The 6,981-nt window shown below is 44.2% G+C and overlaps 1 protein-coding gene across 2 annotated transcripts in view; it reads right to left on the reverse strand.

Moving 5' to 3' along the window:
- GPSM2 (G protein signaling modulator 2) overlaps nt 1–4,588 on the reverse strand; it is a 30,960-nt gene extending 26,372 nt beyond the window's left edge. Inside the window, exon 1 of one of the 2 annotated variants that reach the window (XM_080406798.1) lies at nt 4,471–4,588. The gene's annotated coding sequence lies outside the window, so the exon portion shown is untranslated. The remainder of the gene's footprint in view (nt 1–4,470) is intronic. The other variant, XM_080406802.1, reaches the window with a different exon arrangement.
- Nucleotides 4,589–6,981: the final 2,393 nt, after the last annotated feature.

Consider the following 6,981-nt stretch of genomic DNA (forward strand, 5'->3'; position numbering starts at 1 on the left):
AACTGGGTGTAGCTAACACAAGTAACCACAAGCATTTTTATTATAAGGATATTCCTGCAGATAGTTTATGTAAGCGATCTATTTAAATCCTGAAGTAAGGCAATCCTACACTATGACAAAATAAGAAAGGAAAAGAAAATTAAGTGCCAGCAGAATCCAGTATCTCCAAAATAAAACTAATCAGGCAACTGAAAGCTAACTCTAAATGCAGCACGATTAAGATTTCAGGTAGAAGACACAAAAATAACATCCTCTCTTTGCCTTAAAAAAAAGAGCAAAGTCAGAATAGCTTGTAATTTTTCACATATTTGATACATCATGGTATTACCATTCCTGCATTTTTATTTTTTATCAGAACAAGTTCCAAGTTAAAACATATTGTCATTCACAGACTGAAGACAAATACCATGCTGCCTTCTTTCCAAGCATACCACAACTGCAGATGAGATACGCAGTTTTAAAGTGCTTAAATGCCACAATAGACTTCAATGACAGTTCACAACAAACCTGTAACTTGTGACCCTTTTATTCTTAGTGTAAGTGGAAATCATATTACCACAGAATCAGCAAGAGCTTTGTTACCAAGTTCTGAACGTAAATTCAAACATTGCTCCTTCTGCTTATTAGGGACAATCTCATCATGCCAATTAACATATACCAGACCTCTCCTAACCAACAAGGGATTTACCCAAGTACCTTCAGTTTGGGAAATGGAGCATGTTATACGATGTGAAAGAACACCAGATGGGAAAAAAATTTCAGCACAAGATGTGGACTATTTGCACTTAAGCTGATAGAGCAAGTCGATCGCAAATCTCTCCAATAAAATGTTCTGCTTAACTCCTTCTTGGCCTGTAACATCTTGTAAAAAGAAATCCTCATAAGTAAAAGAAAGAAGACAGACTGATTGCACAAGCATCTTACAGAGATAGGGGAAAACTGATCTTAAGATTCCATAATTTTTTTTTAAAAAGTCCTTAGAATCACTGGTAACAAAATACAATTGCAACTTAAGCAAAGCAATATAGCTGCTATTTCAAATTTCCTATTTCATACTGTGATTGTCGTTCAGAGATTTAGCAGGCAGTCAGCATAAAGAACTCATTACCACTCCAGCAAGTTTTTATTGTGCAAGGAGCAGATGTAGCTGTCATAGACCTTGTATTACACAACCAAAATGATCCATGACAGTTTAATGCCAGCAGCATTGCTTTGCGCATCACCTGTGCCCCTCAATTCCCAAGTATTAACTGTCTTCTCTATTACAAGTCCACAGCTGAACATATGGCTACAGCCTGTATAAACTGTACAGTGCAGGATAAACACATACTCTTGTAAGAAGAGGACGTTTTCTTCTGTTTACTTCCTATAGACATAGATACAGTTTATTTACGGCACATCACCTATGTAGATTTAAGGACAACAGTATTTGTTGAGGTGCCAAGTTGCAAATTGCTTTGCATATTTATTCTGACATCTGGGATTCAAATGCAAATCTATTCAGAAGCTAGTCAATGCATTTTTTTTCAGTCTACGTGACACATACTGAACTAGACTCCATTTTGCCCCCGCTGCCCATAGATTTATCCACTATACATACAGATTACCATGCAAATACAATTGGTCACAATAGTGTACCCTGTCCTCTAACAAACCAATGATTGCTAGGTAAGGTACAGACTCCAAAGTATTGCATACAAGGAACAAAATTACTGACAGTATACTAGCAGAATAATGGTAGGGGAAAAGAAATAAAAAAGATTTAGAGGGGCTTCTCTGCAGATCATGTATCATTTATGTTCTCTATAACTCAGCTGCATGAAAGTTTGTCTTTCCTACTGGTATAAGGTTTCTAATAAGCAAAAGTTTTATTACATGAACAAGAACCATGTTCTTCAAACACTGCCAAATTTGAATCCCAAGAGGCAACTCGACATTCATCATTTGTTCAATACTACATATGTTGCAGACCATCTCTAACCAGTTTTTCCACTTCGATTTTTCCTGTATTCTACATGCCTAACATTGTGGTCTTCCACAAAATAATACTTCACTTTTTTACATACCATCATTTGTATAGCTGACTTACTATTAAATGGCTAAACAAAAGTTAAGATTTTTTTCACCTAGTATATTTCTATTCTTTCATTCACAGGAATAGTAATAGCAATAACAGGTTAATCTTTGAAAAAGTCATGAGATCAATACTTACTCCTTAAATATAAACAATTTCATTACCATGTTAACCTTAAAAGCTACTAAAAGCAAGACCAGTTACCAGATCTGGGCAGGAACGTCTAAGTTGTGGAAAGTGAAACCAACTGCACAACTGCTACAAAAAACCTGAATGACAAAAAGAGAAAAGTACAAGTATCTTCACTACTAAATTCAAAAAGTGGAAAATCAGGAGAAACTAAAACCAATCCTGTTTTAAGCAAAACAGCAGAAACCAGATAAACTGTAAAGCAAGAAAAATTCCCCACATGTCGAACAGTTAAAATTACGGACAAGTAGCATTCATTTTTAGAAAAAACCCACCGATTTCTTAATAAAACTTTTCCTTCCTAACTAGTGGGGAGCCAAGCTGCTTTACAAATCACATTGTACATGGCGATCTGAAGAACACTGTTTTAGAAAAATCGGTGTGCTGTCATCTGCTAACAAGAAAAGGTTGCAAAATGTTGTTAGAAATAGTTATAGCATAAAAAGAACATATTCACATCCTGGCATTGTATAGGAGGTAAGACTTGCTTTCAAAATTGTTCTCCTGTAGAAGATGCCAAAAAAAACACGTTTTCTATGTTTTTGCAATGCTTTTCTCAACATTCACAGTTTTAAGAGACACACTTGCTAACTACCAAAAGGTCTAAGCAAAGAAAAAAATGTTGTCTCTAAATATCTCAGAAAAAAGAAAAAAATACTAACAATGTAAAGTAAAATGACAATAAGAGCACAATAATAAAGTGGTAAGGTGCCTATCAATACCTTTTCAAAAATTATTTTGACCTTCTAACCATCAACTTCTGAAGTAATTCTCCAGCAAGAGTAGCAAGAATGTACAATCCTAAGTAGTTTTAAGATGCTTGAAAGAGTTACAAGAGCATTTAAATAAAGCAACCAAGAAGACCCACAGAGTTTTCTTCCAGTCCAATAAAGCTGCCTTAAGTTTCAGGTAAGTTTTGTCCCAGCTTTATATGGAAGTAACTGAAAGTATAAAGTCCTTCCCACCAAAGAGGGACACACACCCACAGTTCAGAAGTCTGGGTAATCATTAATGCAACTAGTAAGAAGGAACACTGGTAGAGGCCAATAAATTAGTTTGAACACAATAAAAATATATAAGCAAAGACTGCACTGTGATGATGCCCTTTTTCCCGACATTTTCTGTGCTAATGAAATTACGACTTCAACAAAAGATGTAAACTTTTCAGACAAAATTTAAGGAGGGACCAGAATCTCTTAATTGGTCTTTTTGAGATGCAAGACTCAGCACGTTCTTCTAAATTCCGAGATGGTTTTGCAGCTCTCCATGGCAACCCAGGATGCACTCGCCCTGCAGCCCGCCAGCAAGAACCTACCAGGAACGGCGCGTCAGGGTAAAAAAAAGCTTCTAAAGCAGAAGAAAAGCCACAGCTTCGAGGTGAGGTAAAATCCGCATCTTTGCAACCAGGGCAATAAAGGGATAAAGAAGAACTCTTGACCAACTATGCTCCCCCACTGAAAGTCTGAATAAGCAAAAGGGGAAGGAAGTAGACCAGCAAAGGCTAGAGTCTAGTGGATAAGACTAGGTATGGTACAATTTGAGTGTAGACACGCTAAAACACAACGTCTACCTCAAATTCTTGAAGGGTTTAGAGCTGGCTCCCCATATACTTCACAGTACGTTTGCTGGTCCTTTGGCTCCTGCCGTATTAATAACCTGTTTCGTTCCTTCCCTTAAACTTTTATCTGCTATTTACCATCCTTACTTATCTTGTTACGCACAACACACCTGATTAAAGATACCTGATGTGACGCCTTTTTGCTACCGACTGGCTTCAGAGAAGCGAGGGCGACCCCTCGGTGCCAGCCGCCGGCCGAGGGCCGGGCCGGGCCGGGCCGCCTTGCTGCGCTCACAGACCAGCGAGCCCGCCGGGGCCGCCGGGGGTAACGCCGCGCCGCGCCGGGACGCCGGCCCCAGGCACAGCGAGCCGCTCCCCCAGGCCCCCGGTACAGCGCGTTTGTTCGCAACGCGCAGGCGCCCGGCAGCGGCCCGGCCGCAAAGGCCGCCACAGCCAAGCGGAGCCAGGGCCGAGAAGCCGCGGCGCGGGAGCAGGTGCTGCCCGGCGGCGGGGCCCGGCGCTCCCACCCGGGCCAGGCGGCCCCGCGCCGCACACCCGCCGCGCAGCGCCCCCTTCCTCGTACCCAGCGCGACTCCGCCCCAGCCGGCGAGGGACCGGGCCCCCGGCCGCCCCTTCCCTTCGCCCCTACCTCACCCGGGCGCCGGGGCGGCGGCGGGCCCCGCTCGGCTCCCGCAGCGATCGCCGCACCACGCGCAGCCGCAATTCGAACCCACCAATCCCCGCGCGCCCTCCCCCACGCCGCGCCCTCCCCCACGCGCGGCGGGGCCAACGGCTGCCCGCCGGGACGCTACGCGCACGCCCCGCCCCGGCGCCGGGAGCCGCGTCGTTTGTACGGACCGGGTTGAGGGGGGGGCGGGCGAGGGGAGGCTCCGCGCCCGGCGGCGGCGGCCCGGCGCGTCGGGGGCCCGAGCAGGACCCTAGCTGGCAGTCTCGGTTACACTCTGAGAGTTTAGAATGTGTTTTTGTGGAAATTCAGGACACAGGCAACGGGAACGCATCGGAACAAGAGGGAAAGGGGTACGGACAAATCGCTGCAAAAGTAAATGGAATTCTATTCGATTTTTTATCACAAGAAAAAGTTACTGTTAAAGGGGTAGTAGGCAAGGAAGTGGAATACCTTTCGCCACCCCTTCCAGTTGTTTTCACTGGAAAAATTAGACGGGGAAGGTTTGTCATTTCTCCCGGTTCCCCTGTATCGTTATTAGGGAGAGGCCTTCTGCATGACGTGGTACTCAGGTATCTCTAGCGCATGACAGGATTCAGTTAATCCTTGTGGGTTCTGAAATTGTGCATGTGTTAAAAAATGAAGAACCTCATTTTGAAATACCACTAGGAGTAGAAGCAGTTCCCTGGGAATTGTGGAGTACCTCAAGTGAGGATGTGACGTTATTGCTATCGGCAGAGCCGGTGGTAATAAAACAAAAGGAGGGACTCCCCCCTCCATTAAACAGTGTCCTATTTGTTGCAGATGCAATCCCAAGCATTCAAGAACAGTTTGAATTTTTCCTGAAAAAAAGGAATTCTCAGAGAATGCCAAAGCCCGTATAATGGCCCAATTTTACCTGTAAGTAAGCACAGAATAGATGAAGATGGGGATCTAGAGTACAGATTTGCTCAGGATCTTCGTGCGGTGAATGAGCACGTTACCTCATCCGATAGTTCTAGAGCCTAATTTAATATTTACTCAGATAACACCATGGGCAAACTGTTCTAATGATCTGCAAAACTTCAGTTTTCCAGGACGTTCTACTTCAGTTTGTGATGATCTTTCTAGCTAGTCATACAGAAGAAGAATGTGTGAGAGACACTCAAATACCTGCATATACGGCTAGCAAAAGAGGGATGCTGTGCAGCTCTATGCAAATGACAGCTTTGTCTAGGACGGCTCATTATCCTTGTACTCTAGATCCAGTGTGGGGAGGAGGCAGCGGGGCTTGCTACCGGCAGAGGGGCTGCTTCACATGCAGGCAGCTGCCACTCTGGAGGGGAGCTGGAGTTTGGCTTGTGGCCGGGGTGACGGTGCTTTGCCACTTCTTCGCAAGTCCTGAAGGCGTTGCAGGCAGAGAGCAGCTCCTCCTACAGCACGTAACGCCAGCCTGTCCTGCCGGGACCTAAATAACTGCAGCAGTGTCAGAAGCAGAGCGCAGCAATAAAGGCATTGAATGGTTTGAAAAGGAAACGTACCGGTCCGGTCTATGACCAGACTTAAAGGTATTTTCAGTGCCTTTATGAAGATTCATGTTGTTTGTTCTTTTGTTCAACATCTCAATTCAAGGAATAAGTGATTACTTGGCCCTACACAAAGACACACTTTTCAATACTATATAAAGAGTAGCTGCTAAAACGGGAACTGAGTCTTCTGTTTATTACTGTAGAAGACAGAATTACTGGACTTACTATCAGGTCTTTGAGTGACACTTCAGATGACTGCCTTTTGTGGTTGTCTTGCCCTGAAATTATCTCTACCCATGGAATAAATTTGATCCTGTAACACAAAAACTGTTACACAGCTGATGTCTTTAGAACAGAATCCTTTAGGCTGGAAAAGACCTTTAAGTCCAGTCATTAACCTACCACTGCTAAGTCCAGCACTAAACCATGTCCCAAAGTGCCACATGTACACAACTTCTAAATGCCTCCAGGGATGATGACTCAACCGCTTCCCTGGGCAGCCTGTTCCAGTGCTTTACAATCCTTTCAGGGAAGAAATTTTTCTTAAGATCCAATCTAAACCTCCCATGGTGCAACTTGAGGCCATTCCTTTCATCCTGTCACTTGTTACTTGGGAGAAGAGAGGTACCCCCAACTCGCTGCCACTTCCTTTCAAGGAGCTGTAGAGAGCGATAAGGTCTCCCCTGAGCCTCCTTTTCTTCAGGCTGAACACCCCCAGTTCCCTCAGCTGCTCCTCATCAGACTTGTTCTTCAGAGCCTTCAACAGCTTCAGTGCTCTTCTTCAGACAGGCTCCAGCACCTCCATGTCCTTACAGTGAGAAAACTGTAACAGCATCCAAGGGGTGGCCTCACCACTGCAGGAGTACAGGGGGACAATCACTTCCCTAGTCCTGCTGGCTACGCTATTTCTGATACAAGCTAGGATGCTACTGGCTGCCTTGGCCACCATTTCATCTTTCCTCTAGAA

This window comes from Falco punctatus (genome assembly GCF_963210335.1).
Source record: "Falco punctatus genome assembly, chromosome: 11".
Lineage (NCBI taxonomy): Eukaryota > Metazoa > Chordata > Aves > Falconiformes > Falconidae > Falco > Falco punctatus.